The sequence below is a fragment of the Pongo pygmaeus genome, chromosome 14, assembly GCF_028885625.2.
Source record: "Pongo pygmaeus isolate AG05252 chromosome 14, NHGRI_mPonPyg2-v2.0_pri, whole genome shotgun sequence".
In the NCBI taxonomy this organism is placed as follows: domain Eukaryota; kingdom Metazoa; phylum Chordata; class Mammalia; order Primates; family Hominidae; genus Pongo; species Pongo pygmaeus.
The window spans coordinates 87454497-87470370 of NC_072387.2; the positions used below are offsets into that span (position 1 = coordinate 87454497).

The 15874-nt window shown below is 39.1% G+C and overlaps 1 long non-coding RNA gene across 1 annotated transcript in view; it reads left to right on the top strand.

Annotated features, from left to right (window-relative positions):
* The window catches only part of LOC129011162 (uncharacterized), a 42403-nt gene extending 33597 nt beyond the window's left edge, over nucleotides 1-8806 (top strand). The window contains exon 6 of the long non-coding RNA XR_008493256.1: nucleotides 8689-8806. This is a non-coding gene — a long non-coding RNA (uncharacterized LOC129011162). The remainder of the gene's footprint in view (nucleotides 1-8688) is intronic.
* Nucleotides 8807-15874: the final 7068 nt, after the last annotated feature.

A 15874-nucleotide genomic window follows, 5' to 3' on the forward strand; every position in this document is an offset into this window, starting at 1 on the left:
GAAATGAGATGAAAATCAGTGTTCTCTTACCTGAATGGGAAAGGTTTTCAAATAAATTTGGTGACTGAAAAAATAAACATTTTTATTAGACATAGGTTAACTCTTAGATAACAAATAAAATCACTTTCTAATAGTATAGATTTTAAAAACTATCAGTATTCATGAATATTTGCATGAAATTTTTGTTTGTCCTACTTGAACGACTACTTGGAAGGCACCTACAGAAGCGTCCACCAAAAGCTCACAGATGCTGCCATTCACAAGTAGCTTTGAAAATAAACATGAAATAACAATTACAGTTTGGGCTCTGTTAATTAGAAAGTCGGTGGGCTTATTTTAATAGGCCAAGGATGCTGGATATGTCAAAGCACAGTATTAAAAACTTTTAAATATCTTTTACTATATATAACTTACTATGCTTAATTAACTACCTCTTTCTCCTTTTGGGGGGCCTCTTATGCCCAAGATACTGTACACAAAGGAGTACAATGTCATGATCGAAAACCTAGCCTCCATAGCCAAACCACTCTGCTTGTGTGACCTTCAGCAAGGTACTTAACCTCTCTGAGCCTCAGTTTCTTCATCTGAAAAATGAGGATAACAGTACCTATTTAAAGAGTTGTTAATATTCAAAGTTTTAATGTACTTAAAAATAGACTTAAAATTAGCTATAAGAGGACTGGCAGATATAAGCTTTAAATAAATAAGTGCTACAAAGGATACAGTAATTGCATTTTTTCTTCATATACAGTTTTTCAGTTTTTAATGAATGTTTTCATATATACTATTAATTATAAAATTCCTGTGAAATACTCATTGTTACCATATTTTTCGCGTATGGGAACTGAGCAAAAGAGGTTGTTCAAGGCCACTCCACCAATAAGAGCCAAATTTGGAAGGAGAGTGCAGGTCTCACAGCTGCTGCTCCAGGATACAACCCATTGTGTTGCACTGTCCCTTGATAATTGGATTTTAATCAGGTCTGTGGATAAGTCACACACACACACACACACACACACACACACACACACACGCAAAACAGAACTTTGGATAAGATACAAGAAAAATAATCTCACCAAGAATATACTTTAGTGAGAGGAAGCAGTTACTTCAACATAGACAAAGGCGAACAGCAGACAAGGAGGAAGCAATTAAACAGAAGGAGTCCACCAGTTTGTTTCATTTTATTTATCATTATATTGAGCATAGTGTCATTCAGAGGCTAACAGAAAGACCCCCAGCTTTGAGCCTATGCTAAGGGGATCCTGGAAGCCTTCGATAGGGCGGCTGAGCCACTGCTGTGAGGTGAGCAGAGCCTCAGACCCTGACACCCTCAGGGAGAAAGGAAGGGAGTGACTGTCAATAATTAAACCATCTGTAACCCTTTATATTGTTTTGGTTCTCAGAAACAAATCAAGGACACCACACATAGAATGTAAATTGGCCTTTGTTGTCTTGCCCCCTGGTATAATTAGCAGATGCTCTTTCTTAATGCAGGCCAGTTCAGGGGAAATCTATTTGCATAATGAAACATGCTATTTCAATGTACACTGAAACTCAGCTTCTTCAAGTTTCTATGTTCTTCTCTTTAGAATGACTTGGAAAAGAAGTATTTTATTATTGTCCATCCCCAGAATAGAAGCTCTAGACCTGGGAGTCCCCAAAATATAGCAGGGATAAAGAACCATTTTTAAAAATAACAACAAATGAAAGAGAAATGTATTAAGTGTTGTAAGCGATCCTAAAGGATAGCTAAGAATCTTAAAGGATTCTTTGCTTTGATATGCAATCATGAAACACTGATAGCATGAGTGAAAAAACATAACTTTAATAAATATGGTGTCTTTGGAAGAACAAATGTTTCAAAATGAGGCATACAGAGGAGAGGGGAAGAGAGACAGAGAGAAAGAGAGAAGAAATATTGAAAATATTTTCTTAGTAGATAAAGGGAGATCAGAGAGGTGATTTTCAGGTAGAAGAGATAAAAAGAGATGAGGGCTCAGGGAACCATAAAGGAGGAAATGGTACAAGAATGAGGGCGTTGTCACAAAGACTTATCAAGGTCCAGAAGATGTTTTCAGCGTAACTATAGAAGAGAGAGATGTTAAATTTTGCTTGACTACCTATGTCTTCTCTTGCTTCATCTGCCAAAGTATGCTTCACTGGAAAAGATGGGAGACCTTTCTAGCAGGTCTTCTACAGGATTTCTTTGCAATAAAAATGTACAGAAGTAGCATGCATGTCCACCTGTAAGTTGGCAAATTGCCAATTAGTAGAAAGTCTATAAGTAAATTTAGCTAAATATAAAAGGGTACAACTTAAAGTACAATACATTAAAGTTAAGAATGTAAAACTAATATATTTTTTAATAGTACCTATGATGAGATTATCATAGCCCAGGTGGTACTATTGAAATACTGAGAGTAAGATGTGTGTCCATGTTTAATGTTGTATACAGTAGGACTTTTATTAAAAACAAAAAAACTAAAAACCTGTAGGCAACTTAAATTTTAAAATCTAGATAAAAGAGATACATATATTTTTTATTATTATTATACTTTAAGTTCTAGGGTACATGTGCACAACGTGCAGGTTTGTTACATATGTATACATGCGCCATGTTGGTGTGCTGCACCCATTAACTCATCATTTACATTAAGTATATCTCCTAATGCTATCCCTTCCCCCTCCCCCAACCCCATGACAGGCCCTGGTGTGTGATGTTCCCCACCCTGTGTCCAAGTGTTCTCATTGTTCAATTCCCACCTATAAGTGAGAACATGCGGTGTTTGGTTTTCTGTCCTTGTGATAGTTAGCTCAGAATGATGGTTTCTAGCTTCATCCATGTCCCTACAAAAGACATGAACTCATCTTTTTCAATGGCTGCATAGTATTCCATGGTGTATATGTGCCACATTTTCTTAATCCAGTCTATCATTGATGGACCTTTGGGTTGGTTCCAAGTCTTTGCTATTGTGGATAGTGCTGCAATAAACATATGTTTGTATGTGTCTTTATAGCAGCATGATTTATAATCCCTTGGGTATATACCCAGTAACGGGATGGCTGGGTCAAATGGCATTTCTAGTTCTAGATCCTTGAGGAATTGCCACACTGTCTTCCACAATGGTTGAACTAGTTTACAGTCCCACCAACAGTGTAAAAGTGTTCCTATTTCTCCACATCCTCTCCAGCGCCAGTTGTTTCCTGACTTTTTATTGATCGCCATTCTAACTGGTGTGAGATGGTATCTCATTGTGGTTTTGATTTGCATTTCTCTGATGGCCAGTGATGATGAGCATTTTTTCATGTGTCTATTGGCTGCATAAATGTCTTCTTTTGAGAAGTGTCTCCTCATATCCTTTGCCTACTTTTTGATGGGGTTGTTTGATTTTTTCTTGTAAATTTGTTTAAGTTCTTTGTAGATTCTGGATATCAGCCCTTTGTCAGATGGGTAGATTGTAAAAATTTTCACCCATTCTGTATGTTGCCTGTTCACTCTGGTGGTAGTTTCTTTTGCTGTGCAGAAGCTCTTTAGTTTAATTAGATCCCATTTATCAATTTTGGCTTTTGTTGCTATTGCTTTTTGTGTTTTAGTCATGAAGTCCTTGCCCATGCCTATGGCCTGAATGGTATTGCCTAGGTTTTCTTCTAGGGTTTTTATGGTTTTAGGTTTAACATTTAAGTATTTAATCCATCTTGAATTAATTTTTGTATAAGGTGTAAGGAAGGGATCCAGTTTCAGCTTTCTACATATGGTTAGCCAGTTTTCCCAGTACCATTTATTAAATAAGGAATCCTTTCCCTGTTTCTTGTTTTTGTCAGGTTTGTCAAAGATCAGATGGTTGTAGATGTGTGGTATTATTTCCGAGGGCTCTATTCTGTTCCATTGGTTTACATCTCTGTTTTGGTACCAGTACCATGTTGTTTTGGTTACTGTAGCCTTGTAGTATAGTTTGAAGTCAGGTAGTGTGATGCCTCCAGCTTTGTTCTTTTGGCTTAGGATTTTCTTGGCAATGCGGGCTCTTTTTTGGTTCCATTTGAACTTTAAAGTAGTTTTTTCCAATTCTGTGAAGAAAGTCATTGGTAGGTTGATGGGGATGGTGTTGAATCTATAAATTACCTTGGGCAGTATGGCCATTTTCACAATATTGATTCTTCCTATCCATGAGCATGGAATGTTCTTCTATTTGTTTGTGTCCTCTTTTATTTCGTTGAGCAGTGGTTTGTAGTTCTCCTTGAAAAGGTCCTCACATCCCTTGTAAGTTGGATTCCTAGGTATTTTATTCTCTTTGAAGCAATTGTGAATGGGAGTTCACTCATGATTTGGCTCTCTGTCTGTTATTGGTGTATAGGAATGCTTGTGATTTTTGCACATTGATTTTGTATCCTGAGAGTTTGCTGAAGTTGCTTATCAGCTTAAGAAGATTTTGGGCTGAGATGATGGGGTTTTCTAAATATACAATCATGTCATCTGCAAACAGGGACAATTTGATTTCCTCTTTTCCTAATTGAATACACTTTATTTCCTTCTCCTGCCTAATTGCCCTGGCCAGAACTTCCAACACTATGTTGAATAGGAGTGGTGAGAGAGGGCATCCCTGTCTTATGCCAGTTTTCAAGAAAATTTTGTATAAAAATACTGCTTACTCAAATTGGCCCCAGTAGAGAGAATATCTAAAGACAGCAATTGCCATAGAAGAAAAGGGGAAGCAGCTAACAAGCTCCATCACAATAAAAGCTTTAGACCTTGATGGCTTCACAAACTTCTTACTTCATTCTCTAAAGTGCACTTTAAACATCATATAATCTCAAAGCACCTTAAGTCTTTCCAGTCCAGGGAAAAAGAGTTTAAACTTTTAAGTTTATTTTTATAAAATGAGCAAAATATTTTCTTCTATAACCTGACAGATACAATGAAAAAAGAAAACAGCAGACCGATCCCATTTATAAATATCTGCATAAAAATCTTAGATCAATTACTAGCAAATAGATTTATTAAAAAACACTATACATTATGACCAAGTAAGCTTTATTCTAGGAATTGAAGAGTCATTAAATCTTACGAAGTCCCATTAATGAAATCTAACTGGTCGGGCGCGGTGGCTCACGCCTGTAATCCCAGCACTTTGGGAGGCCGAGGCGGGCGGATCACAAGGTCAGGAGATCAAGACCATCCTGGCTAACACGGTGAAACTCCGTCTCTACTAAAAAATACAAAAAAATTAGCTGGGTGTCGTGGTGGGCGCCTGTAGTCCCAGCTACTCGGGAGGCTGAGGCAGGAGAATGGTGTGAGCCCGGGAGGCGGAGCTTGCAGTGAGCCGAGATGGCGCCACTGCACTCCAGCCTGGGTGACAGAGCGAGACTCTGCCTCAAAAAAAAAAAAAAAAAAAAGAAATCTAACACATTAGAGTTAAGATAAAATATCTTATGCTTATATCTGCTTATATAGACACAGAAAAGGCATTTGAGAAAATTCAAAATCTATCATGTTTGAAAAGGTAAAAGGATCGAATGAGGTTGGAATTGATGGATGAAGTCCTTAATTCAGCACTATATGTTATATAAGTTCTATTCTAATAACCATCACTTTATTTCACAGGGGAATATTTCTTGCAAAATTTATAACAAGACCAGATATGTGTTTACTTATATCGTAGATAAAAAGTCAATGTCTTTTTATATAAATAGCTTCTAAAATACAGAAGAGGCCAGTAATCCTATAGAAAATGACCAGATTCTAAGCTAGTTTGTCATTAAAATAATAATAGATTACAATAAAATGATTTTCTGTAATTCTAAAATGAGCTATAGAATATGAGCAAAGTGAATTGATAAGTTTAAATATTTGTGAATAATGTGAAAAAAATGCTTAGTCTCACAATAAGCAAAATACAGATTAAGAACATGATTATGCCAGTCTAGCCAACATGGTGAAACCCTGTCTCTACTAAAAATTAGCCGGGCCTGTGGGCATATGCCTGTAATCCCAGCTACTCGGGAGGCTGAGGCAGGGGAATTGCTGGAAACAGGGAGGTGGAGGTTGCAGTGAGCCGAGATTGTGCCACTGCACTCAAAATTATGATCCAATTTCTGATTTATCAATTTGAAAAATTTCCCTAAATTTGACAAGTACTCTGTTTGAGAGATTATGAGTGAACTTGCAATTATATTTATAACTGAAGAGAACGCGAAAATATAAAACCCAATGGAAGGAAATTTAGCAATATCTAGAATAATTGCATATAAATTTATTCTCTGACCAAGTAATACCAATTCTAGGAATCTATAAAAAATAAAATAAAAAGGCTTATGCTCAAAGCTGTTTGATACAGCACTATTTCAAAAGCAAAAAGCTAAAGAGAAAAAATTCTATATGTAGGAGACTGCTGGAATAAAATATGGTAGACCCAAACAATGAAATACCATACAGCTATAAAAAGGAATAAGGGGCCAGGTTCCATGGCTCATGTCACTAATCTGAGCACTTTAGAAGGCTGATGTGGGAGGATCACTTGAGGATAGGAGTTCAAGACCAGCCTGGGCAACAAAGTGAGGCTCTATGTCTACAATTAAAAAAAAGTATTAAAATGAAAAACATGGGCATGGTTGCATGCACCTCTAGATCTAGCTACTTGGGAGGCTGAGGTGGGAGGATTGCTGGAACCAAGGAGTTCAAGGTTACAGTGAGCTATGATCATGCCACTGCACTCCAACCTAGGAGACAGGACGAGACTCCATTGTTAACTGAGAAAAATTAAAAAGTAAAATAAAGGAATGAGGAATATCTCTATATACTTCCATGAAGTTTCCTGATAACCTGTCACACACAGACAGGTTTAGAGATTTGCCAGTTTGGTTTGGAGCAGGAAGGTAGACAGAAAGGAAGATCCACAGAATAAAAGAGCACTTGATATGGTAGATGGACGATTTAGAAATAACTGTATTTGATTAACGTATATGGCAAGAGCAAGAAAAAGTCTGAACCACAAAAGCAAATAGAATCATAGTAACTTTCTGACTGTTTAATCAATTATTGTATTTACATGGACTTATTAATGTAAGCCTTAACTATTTAATGAAATATGATGATATATCTAAAATGGGAAGGCAGGATATAGTGCAAGGAGAGTAAGTCCTTTTCTCGTCTAAAGGTAAGTTAATACATGATGTCTGAAACTAACCAATCGAGAAATAGCTACATAAGCATGTACTATGGAAATGTAGAGGCAACTACGAAAACAGAAACCTTTGCTTCTATTGATTTGGGTTGAGTTACATATGATTTTCAGCACCATGTAAATTTTTCCAAAAAATCAAGTGAAAGTATTACATGGATTAAAAAGACAGAAAAACAGTACTTTTTTTTTTTTTAAAGATGTTCAGAATCGTTTTCCTAAGTTCATTTAAAACGAAGTGCACTAGGCTACAGTGGTATCTGACTGGGCAGAAAATAGAGAAAGAGACAGACTCCAGAAAGACCTGAAGTGACGTCAGTTGAGCCTGGAGACCACCACCAGAGCTAGTCCTAAGGGTGAGTCCACAATGAGTGAAAGGGAGAGGGGGTGCTTTCTGTCAGTTTAAACTACAGCAACAGCATGGAGATTCTCCATTAGTCATTTTTTTCTCGCTCTCCAGTTTTTGATGGTTCAGATGTCTCTAGGGTGATACCAATCATTTTATTATATTTCAAGTAATACCAGCTTAAGAAACAATGTAATGAAAAGTCCATGTGCTATTACTTTCATTGCCCTGTCAATAAGATCCAGGATTGCCTCCCTCATTCTGCTTTTTAAAAATTATTTTCTCAACTTTTCTGATGTGATTTACACTTCCTGGGAAGCTTTTGATTTTGGAATTCTTTTAAGAATTATAACCTGTTAATTGTAACTTATACATTTCACAATTTTTGTTTGAAATGAGGAAAATGCTTTTGTAACTTGAATTTCACAAGTAATTTAGGGTAAAAGACAGCAAGGGATGGTTGGTAATGTTGCATCCAAGTGTCTTCTATTTGTCATGATTGTGTAAACACCTATAATTTCTCACTTCACTTTTCTAGCCCCTCTGGATGGATATTCAGAGAATGAAGATGAACATTCCTCTGAATACAAACACTTGGGATATTCTTTCCCTTTAACTGAGAGAAAGAAAAGCAAGCTGAATAGACATGGAAATAATAATTTGCATCACAGACATCCCTTCAGGTCAGCAGTTTGAGTTCACCTTAAGGCAATGCCACTGACTGGGGCTTTCTCTGAGTGTGTGTGCTATATTTTAGGCACTGCCATGGCCCTGGTTGGGGCTTAGAACATGTCATCCCAAAATATGACACCGTGGTCTGCCGAGTACTTTTAATGGAAGGAAATTGGAAGGGCCTCAGAAGCAAGAATTTCTCTCTGACCTTCTCCTATTCTCCTTTCTCCTTTCCCCATTTCTCTACCAAAAGTGGGTCATGGAAACTAAAACTATTCTTGAAAGCAGGCCATAAAACCTATGAACTTTACTCTCTGGTCTTCTCCCTTTTCCCTTGAGGGTCCTTATGTGACAGGTGTCATGCCCTATACCTGGAAGAAGGAATGCTACATAGAGAGGCCCAGAAGAATCTGAAAAAATAGGCCTTACTGGGCTCCTTCAGTTTATCACCATTACAACACATCCTTTTTGTCCAATCGTATTTCTATACAGCTGATCCTGCATTGAGTGCAAGCAAAAAACTGTCAAGTTTTCCCTGGATCTTTGGGCTTTCATTTCTGAAGTCTCCTGTGTCATGTAAAACTTTGTTAAATAAATTTGTTATGCTTTTCTCTTATAACCTGTCTTCTGTTGTAGGAGTGTCAGGCAAGACCCTTGTAATGGGTGGGCAAAAGGTGTTACTATTTCACTTCTACAGCCTCAAGACCTAGCACCATGTCTAGCATATGTTGAATTAATGAAGTTGGATGATTGAATGACTGTTATCTCAATAATTGCCACTGATTTGACTATTTAAGCAGGTCATTTTTTCCTCCTAAATATTCCCCCCATGCTATACTGAAAGTCACAGAACATCATTATTGCGGAAAAATAGCTTTCCTCAGTCAAGGCTAAATAAGTTACAGGAATTGACAGCAAACACCTCCCATTCAAGTTAGAATGAACACTATTTGGTCTTAGACACATAAATGTTGAGACAAGAGGTTTCCATTTTGAAGAAGCAAATCAATGATGAGTTCAGAAAACATTCTTGTTAACACACTCAAAAATTGCAATAAAAAATGGAGCATCACCTGACAATGGTAAACTTTTTAAACAAATAGAATGATATGAGGATAAAGGGATGTTTCTAATCAGATTCCCTTTTCTAAAATCTTTCACTTTCCTTACTAGTCTGATGCTCACAGGCATAAGGTCAGTGTCATATTTTTGATAACATACGTAGGTCTGCAGAGTTCATAGCATTGCAGTCTTGGGAAGATTTTACATGTCCAGTGCATGGCCCAGAGGCAGCAGTGTTTATTTCAGCCAGTAATGAACATGATAAATGATGTGCCACCCTCCGTCACTACTGGTCACTGGAAGTGCTGGCTGACCATCAGCCCAGAACTCAATTCCCACAGGTTCCCTGCCAAACTATTTGAATAAACCTAGGCAAGTTTACAATTTCTGCTTTGGCTGAAAAACATCTTTCACTTGGCAATCTAAATACGTTTCAGAGTGTTTGAGGGTAAACTGTTGGTTTCTATGCTTAAATAGTAATTTCATGTATTTTTAAAACATCTTCCTTGAAATATAATTCACATACCATACGATTTTTCCATTGCTTTTAATATATTTACAGAGTTGTGTAATCATCACCACAACCAATTTTCTAATATTTGCATTACTCCAAAAAGTCCTCTGTACCCCCAAATCATCCCGCCTCGCCTAGTCCTAAGCAAGCACTAATGATTCCCCTTCCCTGCTAGGTGGGCTGTTTTCATTGTCATTTGCTTGTTTATTGATTGGTGACATGGCCAGTCTATTTTAATGAAGTCTATTTCCCTGCAGTGTCTCTCCTAAGTAAGGCACAGCTTTGGACATTCATAGTTACTTGGGACAACAGTTTTAGCAGGGCTCTCTCCTTTCCTGATCTCTGTGTTAAGCTGCCTGCCTCATTTGATATCACATCCAAATTATCAGCTGATTGCTCTGTTGTTTTGGACAATGCCCTGGGGCATACCAAAATGTGTCTGGAATTGGTGGGTTCTTGGTCTTACTGACTTTAAGAATAAAGTTGCAGACTTTTGTGGTGAGTGTTATAGCTTTTAAGATGGCGTGTCTGGAGTTTGTTCTTTCTGATGTTTGGATGTGTTTGGAGTTTCTTATTTCTGGTGGGTTTGTGGTCTTGCTGGCTTAGGAGTGAAGCTGCAGACTTTCGCAGTGAGTGTTACAGCTTTTAAGGCGGCATGCCTGGAGTTGTTCATAAATTGCTCTGTAGCATTATCTGATTAAACCCATGTAGTATTAGTTTCATTTCTTGTTTTGTTTTCTTTTGGTTTTGGTTTTGGTTTTTTGAGACAGAGTCTTGCTCTGTCACCCAGGCTGGAGTGTGGTGGCGTGATCTTGGCTCACTGCAACCTCTGCATCCTGGGTTCAAGCGATTCCCTTGCCTCAGCCTCCTGAGTAGCTGGAATTACAAGTGTCCACCACCAGCCAGGCTAATTTTTGTATTCTTAGTAGAGATGGGGTTTCACCATGTTGGCCAGCCTGGTCTCTGATTCTTGACCTCAGGTGATCCACCTGCCTTGGCCTTCCAAAGTGCTGGGATTACATGTATGAGCCACCATACCCAGCTGCAGTAGTAGTTTTTAAAGACAGTTTTTGAGGTTTATGGAGATCCTAGGAGGGCTCTTCTTATGTACCTCTTTCTCTTTTTCTGTCTGGTGAACTAGCTGGCCTATGGTTAAACTTTTTGCTCTCACTTAAGAAGAGCTATTTGTTTTCATTGGATATGAAATTCTGGGTTGAAAATTCTTTTCTTTAAGAATGTTGAATATTGGCCCCCACTCTCTCTTCTGGCTTGTAGAGTTTCTGCCGAGAGATCCACTGTTAGTACCCTTATACTTGAACTTCACCATATTCTGTTTAAAATAAAATCAATTCCTTTGGGGGGCATTCAGATGTCCCTTTTCCTATGGATTCCCCTTTCATTTGGTTAAGATGTCTCAACCCTACTCCAGGCACTGGCTGGAGGACTTAGCCTCTGGTCCTCCGGACTTTTTGTCTTGACTCTCCTGGTGTGGGGTGCTGCCCAAAGATTGAGTTCATGTCAGGAAAATCAGAACCCCAATCTTCTTGCCAGCCATGCACAGAGTAGACACTCCATCCTGACTGAGAGCTGGTGGGAGGAAGATAGCCACCAACCCTTTGGCAACATGCACCTTGAATATATCCTTTTCATGGAGTTGGAGAGGATGAAAAATGTTAGTGGTTTCCCCCTCCCAATAAAATATGGCAACTCTTGATCAGAAATTGTAAAGAGAAGGAACTCATCTTTTTGACAACTTGGATTGAAGTTTCTGTTAGGCTGAGCTTAGGGTAAAGAGGGAGAGTGTAGAAGGTGGCTCAAATGTTACAGACTCTCATTGTTCTGAGTTTTAGTAGATTTTCTTAAATAGATGTTTCTTCATTTGCTGTATGCCATTTGGACAATTTCCACAGATTAGAGCAAAACTTCAATGTCTGTTCCAGAAGGAAGTATCATGTTGGATTTTACTGTACAATGAAGAAATGTGTATTGGGAGAACCTGCCCCCAATATTTCAACGTAGGTTCTTTCTATTTTCCATAAGTGTTGGCCAGCTGAGAAATAAAAAGAAAGACAGTATAAAGAGAGGAATTTTACAGCTGGGCTGCTGGGGATGACATCACATATCGGTAGGACGATGACGCCCACCTGAGTTTTTTATTAAGGGTTTCAAACCAGCAAGTTTTTTATTAAGGGTATTAAAATGGGAGGGGGTGTAATAACAGAGAGTAGGTATAAAGATCACATGCTTCAAAGGACAAAAGGCAGAACAAAGATCACATGCTTCGAAGGGAACAGGACAAAGGGCAAAAGCAGAACTACTGATAAGGGTCCAACAAAGATCACAAGGCAAAGGGCAAAAGCAGAATTACTGATAAGGGTCTATGTTCAGCAGTGCACGTATTGTCTTGATAAACATTTTAAACAACAGAAAACAGGGTTTGAGAGCAGAGAACCAGTCTGACCACAGATTTACCAGGGCGGAGTTTTAATCCACCCTAGTAAGCCTGAGGGTACTGCAGGAGACCAGGGCATATCTCAGTCCCTATCTCAACCACATTAAGACAGACATTCCCAGAGCGGCCATTTATAGACCTGCCCCCAGGAATGCATTCCTTCCCCAGGGGATTAATATTAATATTAATATTAATATTCCTTGCTAGGAAAAGAATTTAGCAACATCTTCCCTACTTGCATGTCCATTTATAGGCTCTCTGCAAGAAGGAAAATACGGCTCTTTTTGCCCGACCCTGCAGGCAGTTAGGCCTTATGGTTGTCTTCCCTTGTTCCCTAAAAATCACTGTTACTCTGTTCTTTTTCAAGGTGCACTGATTTCATATTGTTCAAACACACATGTTTTACAATCAATTTGTACAGTTAACATAATTATCACAGTGGTCCTCAGGTGACATACATCCTCAGTTTATGAAGATAACAGGATTAAGAGATTAAAGTAAAGACAGGCATAAGAAATTATAAAAGTATTATTTGGGAACTGATAAATGTCCATGAAATCTTCACAATTTATATTCCTCTGCCATGGCTCCAGCCAGTCCCTCTACTTGGGGTCCCTGACTTCCTGCAACATCTCTCCCTTTCTTTTTATATAAATGTGCCATGGCAATGAAGGGTTGTTCGTTCTCTCGGTTTTGACGCAGGATTCTTTGACTGGTCTGGCACACTAAAAACAAGCTGATTAAACAGAGAAACATAATTCCAAAATTTACTACAGTGGAGCCCCCAATAGACTTAATCCAAATCATGGGGTTTAGTCCAGAAAGACTTTTTGCCTCCTGATCTAGTGCCTCAGTTCCAGGCACAACGGATAAATGAGTTTGAGAGGCTTCAAAAATTTGTTTCTGTAATTTAGTTATGTCCAAGGATAAATTATCTTCCCTACCCAGCAGGTGTCCTTTGACCATTTCCCATGAATGATCAGTCTTCTTGTAGGAATATGGTGTGATACAGAAATCAGAAGTATTCCAATCGCACTGCATTTGCATGAGATGTTTGAGACTTATTAGCTGATCTCCAAGCCAAATAACAGACTGTCTTAAATCATTAATTTGATTAGCTAATTTTTGATCAATGCCCTGTTGAGAATTCCACATTTGGGTGGAATTAGCTTGCCAATCACTAACAAAATGAGCCATTTGAATAGATTGGTGTAATGCCATGCTGGCAGTGGTGGCCAGTGCAGTGACTGTAATTAGGCCCATGATCACAGTGATTAAAGTGAAAACAAATACCTTAGATCTTTTGAGAATTCGTTGTAACACTTCATTAATTAAATGTACTGAGGGTGAAGATTCCCAAGGTCTGGGTAAAGTTACCAGTATCCAGATTCCTTCTCACTTCTCAAGCTCACACCAACATTACACTTTTCCTGAAGTCAAAACGGGAGTTAACACAAGTGTATAAATGAAAATTAATGCATTGGACAGTTTGATTGTTCATCCAAATTTTGATATTTCCCACTAACAGCATGTAAGAAGGCTTAACACAACTCTGTATAGGAATAGTCAGGTTGGAGGTGAACAAAGCAGAATGTTTCAATCTACATTGATACTGAGGGAGAGAAGCGGCGGTGACAATGCCCGATGTTCTCCACTGTAAAGAAGCAATCCAAGGTGCTCGGGAATGCCGAAGAGGTGGAGGCGCATACCTGGGTGGAGAAGAGTTATCATAAGGCCAATCAGAGTCCGGTAAAGGAGGATCAGCATCTAAAAGAGGAAGAGAGTTCAAAGGGGATTTATCATGGGGTTCAGAATCACAGATGTGAGGGGTGGTAGAAAAGTTTCCTCTTCCCATACTCGCAGGCCAACCATGGCAATAGCCAATTTCCAAAGTTCTGGGTGTTCTGGGCTCAGAATGGGGAATATCATATGAGGCCTCACGGTGGGTAACGCCCTTATGTTCTCATTTTAAGGGAAAGAACTCAATATGCCTAGGCGAAGATCTTTTTGCAATGAATTTCTCGGGTGTTCTTTGTGTTTCTTGTATTTGGATGTCTAGGTCTCTATGAGAGACAGGACTAGCTGGATTTCCTAGGCTGACTAAGAATTCCTAAGCCTAGCTGGGGAAGGTGACTGCACCTACCTTTAAACACAGGGCTTGTAACTCAGCTCACACTAGACCAATCAGGTAGTAAAGAGGGCTCACTAAAATACCAATTAGGCTAAAAACAGGAGGTAAAGAAATAATCAAATCATCTATCACCCGAGAGCACAGGGTGAGGGATAATGATTGGGATATAAACCCAGGCATTCGAGCAGGGAGTGGCAACTCCCTTTGGGTCCCCTGCCATTGTATGGAAGCTCTGTTTTTCACTCTATTAAATCTTGCAACTGCACACTCTTCTGGTGAGCTGAGCTTTCGCTCTCCATCCACCACCACTGTTTGCCGCCATCGCAGACCCGCTGCTGACTTCCACCCCTCCGGATCGGGCAGGGTGTCGGCTGTGCTTCTGATTCATCAAGGAGCCCATTGCTGCTCCTGATTGGGCTAAAGGCTCGCCATTGTTCCTGCACAGCTAAGTGCCTTTGTTCATCCTAATCGAGCTGAACACTAGTCACTGGGTTCCACAGTTCTCTTCCATGACCCACGGCTTCTAATAGAGCTATTAACACTCACCGCATGGCCCAAGGTTCTATTTTTTGGAATCTGTGAGGCCAAGAACCCCAGGTCAGAGAACAAAAGACTTGCCGCCCTCTTGGGAGCGGCCCACCCCATCTTGGGAGCAGCCCCCCACCATCTTGGGAGCTATAAGAACAAAGTCCCCCGTAACATCTAGGAAGGCTGGAGAGGTTTTCCTCCATTATTCCCCCAAATATGTTTTTCAAGCTCATAGAATTCTCTTCTTCCTCAAGAATACCAATTATTTTTAGGTTTTGTCATTTAGCATAATCCCAGACTCTTGGAGGATTTGTTCATATTTTCTTATTCTTTTTTCTTTGTCTTTGTTGGATTGGGTTAATTCAAAGACCTTGTCTTCGAGGTCAGAATTTCTTCTACTTGTTCAATTCTATTGCTGAGAATTTCCAGAGCATTTTGCATTTCCAAAAGTGTGTCCAAAGTTTCCTGAATTTTTGATTGTTTTTTCTTTAAGCTATCTACTTCCTTCAATATTTCTTCCTTCACTTCTTGTATCGTATTTTGGATTTCCTTGCACTAGGCTTCACCTTTCTCTGGTCCCTCCCTGATTAGCTTAATAACTAATGTCCTGAATTCTTTTTTCAGGTAAATCAGGGATTTCTTCTTGGTTTGGATCCATTGCTGGTGAACTAGTGTGATTTTTTGGGGGGCGTTGAAGAAACTTGCTTTTCATATTACCAGGGCTGGTTTTCTGGTTCCTTCTCATTTGGGTAGGCTGTGTCAGAGGGAAGGTCTAGGGATGAAGGCTGTTGTTCAGATCCTTTTTTTCATGGGATGTTCCTTTGATGTCATATTCTCCCCCTTTTCCTAATGGATTTAGCTTTTTGTGAGCCAAACTGCAGTGATTGTTTTCTCTCTTCTGGGTCTAGCCACCCGGTGAGTCTATCCAGCTCCAGGCTGGTACTGGGGGTTGTCTGCATAGAGTTCTGTGATGTGAACTGTCTATGGATCT